At 37.7% G+C, this 16145-nt stretch overlaps 1 protein-coding gene across 4 annotated transcripts in view; it reads right to left on the reverse strand.

The window, feature by feature from the left end:
* CNTN6 (contactin-6) overlaps positions 1-16145 on the reverse strand; it is a 232094-nt gene that overhangs the window by 191840 nt on the left and 24109 nt on the right. The window lies entirely within an intron of this gene.

Genomic DNA, 16145 nt, shown 5'->3' on the forward strand with positions numbered 1-16145 from the left:
GTCTGCATCCCACTGATCTCCTGCTCCCTCAGGGGTTCTCTGTTGTGCTCCCTGTCAGGGCAGTCATCGATTGTGGCCGGGCATCAACTAGTTCTTCTGGTCTCAGGATGATGTAGGTCTCTAGTTCATGTGGCCCTTTCTGTCTCTTAGTTGTCGTGTGACCTTGGTGTTCTTCATTCTCCTTTGCTCCAGGTGGGTTGAGACCAATTGATGCATCTTAGATGGCCGCTTGTTAACATTTAAGACCCCAGACGCCACATTTCAAACTCAAAATAATTTTTAACGTAGATGCTGTATTTCTCCAGTTTATTAATGAGACAATTAGGGCTCAGAATGTAACTTGCCCAAAGTCATACATCTTCTAAGTGTTAAAGCCAGAATTTAAAGACTCAGCTCATTCAACTCCAGATTCTTGTCTCTTTCCATCACTTCATGCTGACTTTGCTTATCTTGTATTTAGTCCTCTTTGCTTTTCCCTTTCCGGTAAGTTCATGGTTAATTTTCTCTGAATGGGAATGTAAGCAATTCAGTTTAAATAAACAGCAATCCAGCATCCTGGGAATAACAAGCTGGAATGTATGCAGTATTTCATGTATTAAAAACAAAGACTGATTCACACATGCATACATATTACCAAGGGGCAGGAGAAATGTATTTCTGTTTTGTGGAATGCATATCATGGCATTTTCTTTCCATTAATTCATCAAAAAAGCATTATGGCATAGTGGTTAAAAGCATGCATCCCAAAATGAGCCTGACTTCAAACCCCTAACACCATATATGAGCAAATTGCTATTCTCTCTGTGCTTCGGTTTATTAATCTGCAAAATGGGTTTGCAATTGTTCGAACATGTTAGTTTTGCTAAATAATATGAGAAATGAGATTATCTAAGTAGAATATTGAGCAAATATTTATCACCATTGGCAGAACATATCTAAAAAAAATATTCTTAGTCTACTTCAGGGCCTGGCAAATTCCGATAACATAGCCAAATCCAGCCCACAGTCTGTTTTTGTAAATAAAGTTTCATTGGAACACACCCATCCCTATTTGTTTATGCATTGTCTATGGCTGCTTTCACTTTATAAAAGCCGAGAGCTGTGGAGTTAAGATATCGACCATAGTCTGAAAAGACAAGAGCATATACTATCTGGCATTTTATAAAAAAAAAATTTGCCTACCCCCAGTCTACACCATCACCAGTACCCCTTCAGACTATTAAAAATGTCAAGCAGGTCTACCTGACTGATATGTTACATAACCAAGAACAGGATCTGAAATAAGAAATTGGAGACCCTCTCAGACTAAAGATAGCTGCGCCATGGAGCAGCTAAAACTTGAACTTCAGAGCATCATAATGAACTGAGGCATTAGTTTCTCAGGGAGATCAGATATTAGAAGTGTGGCATGCAAGAAAAAACACATTAAGAAAGTCGACTTGTAACAGCCACAATCCCCAGACTCAGAGGAAACTTCATTTATTTGAAAAGCAAAGCTGCTTCTCCGCACACTTTTTTATTAAAGGTATTTATGAGTACTCTTCCAAACCTTCACACATAAACCATGCACCACCAAAACCAGACCGCTGCACATTCACATTTTGCAATGTCTCCCAAGCAAGATTTATTTGCATTACGACAGTGAAAGGGAAATAAATTGGGTGATTTCATTAGTTTCTGTTCAATGAAATTTTATTTTATTGCTAAGCTTTGACGCTTTTTTGCAAAACCTCAACTATCTTTTCTCTTGCCCACTAAGGCAGAAGAGCAGCAGCACTGAAAAATCATCCCGACAGCTGGATATTGCATTCAGTAATTTATTGGAATCTCAGTCTTACTGTTAAACAATGAAAGTAGAAGACATAAAAGTAACTTCACCCACACTGCGAATAAAGAAGTGGGAATAATAGTCTTTATTTTTTTTTCTCCCTTCAAAATATTAAATTTTATCAATCATAATCTAACAGCTCTGGTTCCAGAACATGCTTTGTTGTTAACAATATCTCAATCACACATATTGCTTTTCCAATGCGACTTGCAGGGAACTGATTTGTGATAAAGCTGATATAGGAAACGCAGAGGGGAACAGACATATAGGCAAATAAATCAGGTTAAAATGAAATTGATGGAATAGACTCAGAGGCAACTCTTCACTCACTTTCTCGAGTTTAGGTGCTGCATTTGGTCATAATGGTTGCGTTTGGAACCTTTGTACCTGAACATATTCACAGGAAGAAAAAAGCACCAGAAACTACTAAGATCGAGGCAGTGCTGCCATTTTAAAAGTTTGTCTTTAGTTGATAAGTGAGTTTTTCCTAGCAAGGAAACATCACCCTGGAATACAGCTTTGGGCCTTATAGAATGATTCACTCTCACCAGCCAATGTGGCATCCTAGCCAGGAGGGGTAGGAATTACTTAGGAAAATTGAAGACTTTACTCTCTTTACTACATTGCGCTGCCTGTGCTGTAAAGAAATACATGGGTTTAAGTGTAAAATGGTATCTAGTGAAGACCTTGCACCTTGACTCATCCTAACCCCAGCCATAGACCTAATCTTAACACTATCACTAACCCTAGCTCTAGCCCTAACTCTAACCCTAATTTTTCAAAGCTCTGTCAATACTGAACTACTTAATAAATAAAATTAGACAAACTTCACTGGATTAGGGTAGGTAGGAAACCTAGGTGTTTACTTCAGGCTTATTATATAAATTCTAGGGGAAGCAAATGCTTAATGTAATAATTAAAATTACAAGAATACTAAAACAAACACCCAAACAAAAATGGAGCCCTGGTGGCGCAGTGGTTAAGAACTTAACTGCTAACCAAAAGGTCAGCAGTTCTAATCCACCAGCTGCTCCTTAGAAACCCTATGGGGCAGTTCTACTCCATCCCATAAGGTTGCTATAAGTTGGAATCGACTCGACAGCAACAGGTTTTTAGACAAAAATAATTTTATAATCCTGAGTTTGAGAAAATCTTCCTACACATGAAACAAAACAAAAATTATAAAGGAAGTGAGAGAGAAATCATATTATGAAACACTTCCATGATAAAATTTCTGTATGATAAAAAATACGAAGTTAAAATAAAAATGAAAAAAAAATTCTATCATTTAAAATAAAAACATACTAATATACTTAAATAATTTATGGAACATTAATGAGAAAAATCTGAACATGCCAATAAAAAAACTGGGCAAAGACCATGTTTACGGAAATTGCAAAAGAATTCTAAATTGCTAATAAACATGAGAACCGTTTGGTTTTATTAATAATTTAAAAAATCTAAATTACAACAATAATAATTTGTCACTTGTCAGGCTGCTGAGCGTAAAAATTAAACAATATATAATATTAAAAGGAACTGAGGTGATAGCATACTCAAGCAGTGCTGTTGCAAGTATAATTTGATACAACTATTTTTCAAGGATTGTTAATCAAGATGAATTCACATTTAAAATATATAACCTATTTTCCCTAGCAATTTAATGTCCTGTTATATACTCTAGAGATAAAATTTGTCAAATGTATAAAGGGATAGGTAAAGGATAGTTATTGTGTCATTGTCTCACAAATTCTAAAAAAGTTAATTAACAGCCAATTATTTAAAATAATCATGGTAAAGTCATATAACCAGATACTATATAGCCATTAAAACATGAATATATCCAGCTATTTCCTTCATGACTTATAGTTGGAATTATATTGGATTTATTTCTGCACCTTTTCTTTATTGAAAATTTTCCTCTTAGTGACTTAGTTTACTTCCATGGTTTCAGTAATGTTTATGCATAGACCATTCTCAAATAAATTTATATGGATAGTCGGACCTTCCCTATGAGCTCCAGGTACTTATATCCAATCACACGCCATCTCTGAAACTAAACTTTTCATTCTTTCCCCAAAGCAGTTCTCCTTCAAGTCTTCCTCATCAAAATAAATGATAAACATTCACTATCCATTTGACCATTTTTGATATCGTCCCTTCCCTCAAAACCCACATCTCTTCTAGCTGCAAATTCTATAAATTTAACCTGCGAAATTTCTCAATAATATCTCCACTCCTCACAATCTCTGTTCCTGACCTCTTGTCTGTATTTTCATCATCTTCTAACATCTGAATGACTAAAGAGCCCTACAAACTGTTCCACCATTTCCATCATCACAGTCTTTAATATGCTGTCATGTATATTAGCCAAAGATCTTTAATTAAAAATTACATCATGTAATCTATTTCTTAAAATTGCAGGGGTATTTATTGTTCATGGGATACATTCCAAACTCCTGAAGCATGCTCTGGTCCCTGCCGACCTGTACACTCACTTCTGACACTATTCTTTATTTTCCTCAATAAGCTCCACATTGGCCTTTTTTTCCTTCTAGGTTCTTAAGCACCTTAATTCCTTCCAGCCATTCAGGCTTTAAATATGTTGTTCCCTCTATGTGGAATGTTCTTCAACCCCATCCATCATGTGATGGGGAAACTGATAGCGAATGAGTCCTGAATCTCTGTATGTCCTTCCATCAGAAGTAGGGTTTCTATTTCACCACTTCTTAATCTGGTCTGACCTTCTGAACAACAAAATACAGCAGAAGTGACAATGTGTCAGTTCTGACGCTAGACCTCAAAGGAGCCTTGTATGCTTCTGCTCTCTCTCTTGCAACCCCACTCAGTTACCATGGGAAAAACCTGGACTGACCTGCCGGTGAATAAGACAGCATGTGCAGGAGATCTAAGCCACTCCTGTTGCAGCAACCCGAGACCAAGACGTATCAGAGAGCCTAGCCCAAATCAGCAAAGCTACTTATTTGACCCTCAGTTGACCACCATTTCATGAAAAAGCCCAGAAAAGACCAGAGGAACTACCCAGTAACCCAAAGACTCATGACCAAAATTAAACAATTAAATATTTACTTTTGAACACCATGAAGATTTTTTGGTTGTTTGTGCCATAATTTTATTGTGGTTTTATATATACGTATATACACATGGAGTACATAGCTGATATTGGATGAACCTCAATTTTAAGTCATGAGAGATTTGATCTATCTGAACTACTATTCAAAGAAGATGTTTCTGAGTCCCCAATAAATAACCTCTAATTCAGAGACTCTTCATGATACTTATTAGAATTTTTTTTTCTAATTTTTATTGAGCTTCAAGTGAACGTTTACAAATCAAGTCAGACTGTCATATATAAGCCTATATACATCTTACTCCATACTCCCACTTGCTCTCCCCCTTCCAGTCTCTCCTTTCATGACAATTTTGCCAGCTTCCAACCCTCTCTATCCTCCCATCCCCTCTCCAGACAAGAGATGCCAACACAGTCTCAAGTGTCCACCTGATACAAATAGGTCACTCTTCATCAGCGTCTCTCTCTCCTACCCACCGTCCAGTCCCTTCCATGTCTGATGAGTTGTCTTGGGGTATGGTTCCTGTCCTGGGCCAACAGAAGGTTTGGGGACCATGACTGCCGGGATTCCTCTAGTCTCAGTCAGACTATTAAGTATGGTCTTTTTGTGAGAATTTGGGGTCTGCATCCCACTGATCTCCTGCTGCCTCAGGGGTTCTCTGTTGTGCTCCCTGTCAGGGCAGTCATCAGTTGTGGCTGGGCACCAACTAGTTTTTCTGGTCTCAGGATGATGTAAGTCTCTGGTTCATGTGGCCCTGTCTGTCTCTTGGGCTCATAGTTATCGTGTGACCTTGGTGTTCTTCATTCTCCTTTGTTCCAGGTGGGTTGAGACCAATTGATGCATCTTGGATGGCCGCTTGTTAGCATTTAAGACCCCAGATGCCACATTTCAAAGTGGGATGCAGAATGTTTTCATAATAGAATTATTTTGCCAATTGACTTAAAGGTCCCCTTAAACCATGGTCCCCAAACCTCCGCCCTTGCTCCGCTGACCTTCGAGGCATTCAGTTTATCGTGGAAACTTCTTTGCTTTTGGCCCAGTCCAGTTGAGCTGACCTTCCATGCATTGAGTACTATCCTTCCCTTCACCTAAAGGAGTTCTTATCTACTAACTAATCAATAAAAAACCCTCTCCCATCCTCCCTCCCTCCCCCCATTGTAACCAGAAAAGTATGTGTTCTTCTAAGTTTATACTATTTCTCAAGATCTTATAATAGTGGTCTTATACAATATTTGTCCTTTTGCCTCTGACTAATTTCACTCAGCATAATGCCTTCCAGGTTCCTCCATGTTATGAAATGTTTCACAGATTCGTCACTGTTCTTTATCGATGCGTAGTATTCCATTGTGTGAATATACCACAATTTATCCATTCATCCTTTGATGGACACCTTGGTTGCTTCCAGCTTTTTGCTATTGTAAACAGAGCTGCAATAAACATGGGTGTGCATATATCTGTTCTTGTGAAGGCTCTTATTTCTCTAGGGTATACTCTGAGGAGTGGGATTTCTGGGTTGTATGGTAGTTCTATTTCTAACTTTTTAAGAAAATGCCAGATAGATTTCCAAAGTGATTGTACGATTTTACATTCCCACCAGCAGTATATAAGAGTTCCAATCTCTCCACAGCCTCTCCAACATTTATTATTTTGTGTTTTTTGGATTAATGCCAGCCTTCTTGGAGTAAGATGGAATCTCATTGTAGATTTAATTTGCATTTCTCTAATGGCTAATGATCGAGAGCATTTTCTCATGTATCTCATGTATCTGTTAGCTGCCTGAATATCTTCTTTAGTGAAGTGCGTGTTCATATCCTTTGCCCACTTCTTGATTGGGTTGTTTGTCTTTTTGTGGTTGAGTTTTGACAGAATCGTATAGATTTTAGAGATCAGGCGCTGGTTGGAGATGTCATAGCTGAAAATTCTTTCCCAGTCTGTAGGTGGTCTTTTTACTCTTTTGGTGAAGTCTTTAGATGAGCATAGGTGTTTGATTTTTAGGAGCTCCCAGTTGTCTGGTTTCTCTTTGTCATTTTTGGTAATGTTTTGTATTCTGTTTAAGCCTTGTATTAGGGCTCCTAGGGTTGATCCTGTTTTTTCTTCCATGATCTTTATCGTTTTAGTCTTTATGTTTAGGTCTTTGATCCACTTGGAGTTAGTTTTTGTGCATGATGTGAGGTATGGGTCCTGTTTCATTTTTTTGCAAATGGATATCCAGTTATGCCAGCACCATTTGTTAAAAAGACTATCTTTTCCCCAATTAACTGACACTGGGCCTTTGTCAAATATCAGCTGCTCATATGTGGATGGATTTATATCTGGGTTCTCAATTCTGTTCCACTGGTCTATGTGCCTGTTGTTGTACCAGTACCAGGCTATTTTGGCTTCTGTGGCTGTATAATAGGTTCTGAAATCAGGTAGAGTGAGGCCTCCCACTTTCTTCTTCTTTTTCAGTAATGCTTTCCTTATCCGAGGCTTCTTTCCCTTCTATATGAGGTTGGTGATTTGTTTCTCCATCACATTAAAAAATGACATTGGAATTTGGATCGGAAGTGCATTGTATGTATAGATGGCTTCTGGTAGAATAGACATTTTTACTATGTTAAGTCTTCCTACCCATGAGCAAGGTATGTTTTTCCACTTAAGTAGGTCCTTTTTAGTTTCTTGTAGTAGTACTTTGTAGTTTTCTTTGTATAGGTCTTTTTCATCTTTGGTAAGATTTATTCCTAAGTATTTTATCTTCTTGGGGGCTACTGTGAATGGTATTGATTTGGTGATTTCCTCTTCGATGTTCTTTTTGTTGATGTAGAGGAATTCAAGTGATTTTTGTGTGTTTATCTTATAACCTGAGACTCTGCCAAACTCTTCTATTAGTTTCAGTAGTTTTCTGGAGGATTCCTTAGGGTTTTCTGTGTATAAGATCATGTCATCTGCAAATAGAGATAATTTTACTTCCTCCTTGCCAATCCGTATGCCCTTTATTTCTTTGTCTAGCCTAATTGCTCTGGCTAGGACCTCTAGCACAATGTTGAAAAAGAGCGGTGATAAAGGGCATCCTTGTCTGGTTCCTGTTCTCAAGGGAAATGCTTTCAGGCTCTCTCCATTTAGACTGATGTTGGCTGTTGCCTTTGTATAGATGCCGTTTATTATGTTGAGGAATTTTCCTTCAATTCCTATTTTGCTGAGAGTTTTTATCATAAATGGGTGTTGGACTTTGTCAAATGGCTTTTCTGCATCAATTGATAAGATCATGTGGTTTTTCTCTTTTGTTTTATTTATAAGGTGGATTACATTAATGGTTTTTCTAATATTAAACCAGCCTTGCATACGTGGTATAAATCCCACTTGGTCATGGTGGATTATTTTTTTGATATGTTGTTGAATTCTATTGGCTAGAATTTTGTTGAGGATTTTTACATCTATGTTCATGAGGGATATAGGTCTGTAATTTTCTTTTTTGTGTGATGTCTTTACTTGGTTTTGGTATCAGGGAGATGGTGGCTTCATAGAATGAGTTGGGTAGTATTCCGTCATTTTCTATGCTTTGAAATACCTTCATTAGTAGTGGTGTTAACTCTTCTCTGAAAGTTTCGTAGAATTCTGCAGTAAAGCTATCTGGGCCAGGGCTTTTTTTTGTTGGAAGTTTTTTGATTACAGTTTCAATCTCTTTTTTTGTTATGGGTTTATTTAGTTGTTCTACTTCTGATTGTGTTAGTTTAGGTGTTTTTCCAGGAATTCATCCATTTCTTCTAGGTTTGCAAATTTGTTAGAGTACAATTTTTCATAATAATCTAATATGATTCTTTTAATTTCAGTTGAGTCTGTTGTGATGTGGCCCATCTCGTTCCTTATTCGGGTTATTTGTTTCCTTTCCTGTATTTCTTTAGTCGGTCTGGCCAATGGTTTATCAATTTTGTTAATTTTTTCAAAGAACCAGCTTTTGGCTTTGTTAATTCTTTCAATTGTTTTTCTGTTCTCTAATTCATTTAGTTCAGCTCTAATTTTTATTATTTGTTTTCTTCTGGTGCCTGATGGATTCTTTTGTTGCTCACTTTCTATTTGTTCAAGTTGTAGGGATAGTTCTCTGATTTTGGCTCTTTCTTCTTTATGTATGTGTGCATTTATCGATATAAACCTGCCTCTGAGCACTGCTTTTGCTGTGTCCCAGAGGTTTTGATAGGAAGGATTTTCATTCTCATTGCATTCTATGAATTTCCTTATTCCCTCCTTAATGTCTTCTATAACCCAGTCTTTTTTCAGGAGGGTATTGTTCAGTTTCCAAGTATTTGATTTCTTTTCCCTAATTATTCTCTTATTGATTTCCACTTTTACGGCCTTATGGTCTGAGAAGAAATGCTTTGTAATATTTCGATATTTTGGATTCTGCAAAGGTTTGTTTTATGACCTAATATGTGGTCTATTCTAGAGAATGTTCCATGTGTGCTAGAAAAAAAAGTATACTTTGTAGCAGTTGGGTGGAGAGTTCTGTATAACTCAATGAGGTCAAGTTGGTTGATTGTAGTAATTAGGTCTTCCGTGTCTCTATTGAGCTTCTTACTGGATGTCCTGTCCTTCTCCGAAAGTGGTGTGTTGAAGTCTCCTGCTATAATTGTGGAGCTGTCTAGCTCACTTTTCAGTTCTGTTAAAGTTTGTTTTATGTATCTTGCAGCCCTGTCATTGGGTGCATAAATATTTAATATGGTTATATCTTCCCGGTCAATTGTCCCTTTAATCATTATGTAGCGTCCTTCTTTATCCTTTGTGGTGGATTTAACTTTAAAGTCTATTTTGTCAGAGATTAATATTGCTACTCCTGCTCTTTTTTGCTTATTGTTTGCTTGATATATATTTTTCCATCCTTTGAGTTTTAGTTTGTTTGTGTCTCTAAATCTAGGGTGTGTCTCTTGTAGGCAGCATATAGACGGATCATGTTTCTTTATCCAGTCTGAGACTCTCTGTCTCTTTTTTGGTGTGTTTAGTCCATTTACATTCAGGGTAATTATAGATAAGTAAGTGTTTAGTGTTGTCATTTGATGCCTTTTTATGTGTGTTGATAACAATTTCATTTTTCCACTTACTTTTTTGTGCTGAGATGTTTTTCTTTGTAAATTGTGTGCTCCTCATTTTCATAGTATTTGACTTTATGTTTGCTGAGTCATTACGTTTTTCTTGGATTTTATTTTGAGTTATGGAGTTGTTATACCTCTTTGTGTTTACCTTAATATTTACCCTTATTTTTCTAAGTAAAAACCTAACCTAACTTGTATTGTCCTATATTGCCTTGTTTTCCTCTCCATATGGCAGTTCTATGCCACCTGCATTTAGTCCCTCTTTTTGATTATTGTGATCTTTCACATTGTGACTTCAGTGATTTCCTGTTTTGAGCATATTTTTCTTTTTAAAATTAGTCTTAATTTGTTTTTGTGATTTCCCTATTTGAGTTGATATCACGATGTTCCTTTCTGTGACCTTGTGTTGTGCTGGTATCTGATATTACTGGTTTTCTGACCAATTTCCTTTAGTATTTCTTGTAGCTTTGGTTTGGTTTTTGCAAATTCTCTAAGCTTGTGTTTATCTGTAAATATCTTAACTTTGCCTTCATATTTCAGAGAGAGTTTTGCTGGATATATGATCCTTAGCTGGCAGTTTTTCTCCTTCAGTGCTCTGTGTATGTCATCCCATTGCCTTCTTGCCTGCATGGTTTCTGCTGAGTAGTCTGAACTTATTCTTATTGATTCTCCCTTGTAGGTGACCTTTCTTTTATCCCTGGCTGCTTTTAAAATTTTCTCTTTATCTTTGGTTTTGGCAAGTTTGATGATAATATGTTTTGGTGTTTTTCTTTTTGGATCAATCTTAAACGGGGTTCGATGAGCATCTTGGATAGATATCGTTTCATCTTTCATGATGTCAGGGAAGTTTTCTGCCAACAGATCTTCAACTGTTCTCTCTGTGTTTTCTGTTATCCCTCCCTGTTCTGGGACTCCAGTCACACACAAGTTATGCTTCTTGATATAGTCCCACATGATTCTTAGGGCTTCTTCATTTTTTTTAATTCTTTTATCTGATTTTCTTTCAGCAATATTGGTGTTAATTTCCTGGTCCTCCAGATTTCCCACTCTGCATTCTAATTGCTCAAGTCTGCTCCTCTGACTTCCTATTGCGTTATCTGATTCTGTAATTTCATTGTTAATCTTTTGGATTTCTGAATGCTGTCGCTCTTTGGATTCTTGCAACTTATTAATTTTTCCACTATGTTCTTGAATAATCTTTTTGAGTTCTTCAACTGCTTAATCAGTGTGTTCCTTGGCTTTTTGTGTAGATTGCCTTATTTCATTTCTGAGTTCATCCCTGATGTCTTGAAGCATTCTGTAAATTTGTTTTTTATATTCTGTATCTGGTAATTCCAGGATTGTATCTTCATTTGGGAAAGATTTTGATTCTTTAGTTTGGGGGGTTGTAGAAGCAGTCATGGTCTGCTTCTTTATGTGGTTTGATATCGACTGCTGTCTCCGAGCCATCACTAAGATATTGTAGTGATTTATTCTATATTCGCTCACTGAGTCTTATCTTTTTTTGTTTTCTTTCAATATACGTAGATGGGCTACTAGATTGCGCTGTCTTGATTGTTGTAGCCCTTGACTCACTTATGTCCTATTGCCAGCTGGTTTGGGCTGTTACCAGATATATAAGCCTAAGAGTCCATTCACTATTCTTGAGTAAAATCTGGTTTTGGGTCATCAAGTGTGTGATGCACACCGTCACCTATCCACCTAGAGAAGTAGTGGTGATGGTTGTGTGCACCAGATTCTAGTAGCAGCTGAGGTTCACATTCTGGGGGGGGGGGGCAGGATGTTGACAGGCTTCCCTCAAGCGTCAGTGAGGTAGGTGTGTCTCTATTCCTAAAGCACTTTGGTGGGTGGGCTCTACAGCTGTACCTTAGGCCCTTAAAGCAAGTACCTCTACAGATTTTTAGGTGTCGCCCTCCTTAGACCCCTAAGGCAGGAGGCTAGGTGGTCTGGGGGGAGCTTCAGCCCTCAGTTCCCTGTTGTGGGTCAGTGAGGGCTCTGTTGAATATGCAGAGATATCAGACCTGGGAAACTTGTCTTTCCAGTAAATCCGCTAAAACAAATGCAGTCAGATCCCTATCAGAAATGCCTTTGCATTATAATAGCCACCTTGTTCCCTGTAGGGATGAAAGCCCAAGACTGTGGATCACATATGCTTGGCTGGAGCTTGTTCTGTGTTTTTAGTTCAATTAGGGAAGGATTTTTGGCCCCTGGGTTTTTTGTGGTTGCTTCTCTCCGGCCAGAAGAATGGGTTAGGAAAAGACCAAAAAAAAAAAAAAAAAAGGAAAAGAAAAACCGCTGAGCAGATCTCCTTCTGGCTGAGGAAATTCCAATGTTAATGAAGCTACCTGGGAAGGGGAGGGGAGTGTTCAGAAAAACAGGAGAGAGTAAAGCACCCCGGAATATAGACAAAGTTACTTATCTTGCTTGGGATGACTGTTTTATCTGAGATTCCCGAGGGGCGCGACTGTGTGCGCTCGCTGGATAGAGATTGCCCCCAAGGGTCAAGCCTGCACCCCGTGCTTGCTCTGTCTCAGAAGCCGCGGTCAGTTCCTCTACTGCCAGTCCAAAGCCCAGCGTCAAGGTTCCCCAGTTGGGACGCTGCACTCCCAGCTCCAAAACCAGTCCCTGCCTCCCGGCGACTTCTCCTCCCACCAGCTGCGTCACCGTGGCCACCTGCGCAGACCGACTGGGCCCCCTCCCAAGGTCAGTTCAGGGGGTAGGGCTGCGCCCCATGTTTGCACCTTCACAGGATGCTGTGCTCAGCTTCCCTGCACCCAGTCTAAAGCCTGGTGCCAAGGTTACCTGACTGGGACGCTGGCTCCAGGCTCCAAAAACAGTCGCTGCTTCCCCGTAGTTGTTCGTTCTGGGTCTCTGTCACTCAGGTCAACTCTTTAAATCTGTGTTTGTTGGTCCAGGTTCATAGATTGTCATGTATGTGATCGATTCACTTGTTTTTCCGAGTCTTTGTTGCAAGAGGGATCCGAGGTAGCTCCTACCTAGTCAGCCATCTTGGCCCCCTCCTCACTTATTAGAATTTTTAATGTTGCATATATTTATGTCATCTTTCTATTACTATATCATAAACTCATGATGGCAGAGGACATTTGTCTAGCGCTGTACTTTCACTAGCTCAATACAAATATGTAGAATTTATGCATATGTTTATAAATGGAAATACTTGTATAATAGATTGTTCCTGAAAAAAACAAGATTAAAATATTTTCATCCCTGTGTTGAAATGATATAAACTTCATTTTATTCATTCAATGAAATACTCTACAACGGTTTAAAGGAAATAAGTAAATCAACATGTAGCAACAAGTTAAATCTCCAAAAAACCAACCCAGAGTGAAAAAAAGCTGCAAATGGAATTACACTCTGGTAGTATTCATATAAAAATCTGATATAAATGCAATAGCAATACAAAACATATTTGGAAAGTATTTCACCAAACTGAGAAGAGTGGTTACCTTTGGGGAGGGAGAGAGAAGAATAAATGGAGTGGAAATTGGCTAGATCCAGGACATTAAAAAAGATCTAAAGCAGATGTGGCAAAACATTAACATATGTTTAAGTACAAAAATGTTTATTAGGTCATTTTTCTGGACTTTTCTGTATATTTAACATTTTTTATATTTTAAAACTTTTGAAGAAAGAAAAGTAGATTACTTAGGAATATCCTGTTTGTGTAAATCTATATGTGTATGTATGTGCATACATGTGCATCTCATAAACATAGACATAATAGATGTTTTCTGGAAGAATAATTTGTCCTGTGATTTTTTTTCCCCACAGTTCTTGGCTATTCTTTAAATTGTCTTCAGTAAGCATGCAGTATTTTGCAGAAAAAAAAAGATAAACGATAGAGCTATGCTTGTTTTAGAGAAAGACAGACGGAGAGAGAGAGAAAAAGAATGAATGAGAGACAGAGAACAAGGTGGACCAGGTAACCAAAAAAAACCAAACCAAACCCAGTGCTGTCGAGTCAATTCCAACTCGTAGCGGCCCTAAAGGACAGAGTAGAATTGCCCCATAGAATTTCCAAGGAGCACCTGGCAGATTCGAACTGCCAACCATTTGGTTAGCAGCTGTAGCACTTAACCACTACGCCACCAGCGTTTCCAGATGACCAGGTAGAAGCTCAATATTTTTGAAAAGTCAAGCCAGTTGAAAATTGTATCATTTGTTTGCATGAATGCTTAAGCAATTTGTTGGTAATTAACAGACAAAATTACCTGAGAGGATTTTTACTCCCCGTCTACAGCTATTATATCATCATTTATCAACATGTAATAATTACAGGGAGAATATAAATACCAATAACCATATTTATCTCAAGGAAAAGCATAAAAGTCTAGTTCAATATCAATTAAGATTTCAATTTTGTACCAAAAAGACTACTGAGTTAAGAAGATAAATAATTCAAATACAAACATTCCTTTTCTTGCTTTGAAAAATATAGGAATAAAGCACCACAAAAACAGGCTGGGTAAGGAGTGATGGTATGAAGACTGAAACAAATGAAATAACAAAATCCTCTGACGAAAGGCAAGACGGGAGTATGGAAAAGTAATTAGTGATCCTGAAGGGGATTTGTCTGCTGGCAAAATAAGAAGGGATGACTGAAATAAGATTCACACTTGATCCATTCTATACCTGTTTCTATATAAAATCTTAGCAGTTGAGAAATAGAAAATGTAGGAACTGAGTAATAATTTTCTCACTTCCCAACCTCCTTCCAGTAGAGAATCTTTGTTAAGGAAATGCCCTGAGAGGATTACTTATAGCACTGGGCCCATTGCCATTGAGTTGATTCCTACTCATAGCACAGAGTAGAACTGCTCTCTAGACTTTCCAAGGAGCTCCTGGTGGATTCGAACTGCCAACCTGTTGGTTAGCAGCTGTAGCACTTAACCACTATGCCACCAGGGTTTCCATGCACTGGGCAGAGGGTCTCAAAGATACAGATTACTATTGTATGTCTCATCAAATTATATTGACTGGAAGAGCCCCTTCTCTGCTTGGAGAGTTAGCTCACCTTTCACCTTTACCTTGGGGCCTCAAAAAACTTATTCCTTAGCAAGAAGATGTTCATCTTAGTCAAAAGAGTTAAAATTTTTTTTTCTGCATTTTTTTTTCTTTTCTTACTTTCAGTAGGAGATTTAGATTTTAAAAGAAAGGACCCTATCAGAATTTAAGAATTCTGAAATCAAAATTATCCCTCGTATTTTATTATTTTTGTTAACTTATTCCTTTCTCTAAAATGATTAGTGGGGAAGTGCTTCAAAATGCTTGTTATATTGCTTTTGTAAAGTGGAAAAAAAAAAGCATGCCACGAAATATTCATTCGTGTGTGTGTATGTGTGTCTGCATCTTTCTATGGTTCAGTAGAGACACATAGACAGAGAAATAAAGATACATAATTGGTGTAAACAAAAACTTTAGAAGGATCTACTAGTGTTACAGTTATTATCTCTGTTTCAGATAACAAACTCACTGCCATCGAGTCGATTCCGACTCATAGCGACCCTATAGGACAGAGTAGAACTGCCCCATAGAGTTTCCAAGTGCCTGATGGATTTGAACCACCAACCTTTTGGTTAGCAGCCGTAGCACTTAACCACTATGCCACCAGGGTTTCCTTTCAGATAATAATAATAAGAGTGATTATAATAATGAGTGATATTATTACATTATAATATTATTTTTTATTTCAGATATCGCTCATTATTATTATTAACTGTAATGTATTTTCTAATTTTTAAATATTATTAAGTATTATTATTATTATAGTAATAACTGATAAGGGGCTTTAGTGGTGCAATGCTTAAGTGCTTGGCTGCTAACCAAAAGGTTGGCAACTCGAAACCACCCAGTGGCTCCATGGGGGAAAAGACCTGCTGACCTTCTCCTGTAAATATTACAACCTAGGAAACCTAATATTTACCAGGCAATTGTACTCTATCTCATGGGGTCTGTATGAGTCGGAAATGACTGGACAGCACCCAATGACAACAAATAATAATGACTAAAGGGGGAAAAGGTACATGCAAAAAGATGAAAAAAAAATGCATCTATGCTTGTCCTTGAAGGGCAGTAAACTGAAAAAGCTGCTCTTCTTTCTATAGACAAACTTAGAAGAAGAGCGTTTCAATAGAGAAA

Source organism: Loxodonta africana, chromosome 22 (assembly GCF_030014295.1).
Source record: "Loxodonta africana isolate mLoxAfr1 chromosome 22, mLoxAfr1.hap2, whole genome shotgun sequence".
Lineage (NCBI taxonomy): Eukaryota > Metazoa > Chordata > Mammalia > Proboscidea > Elephantidae > Loxodonta > Loxodonta africana.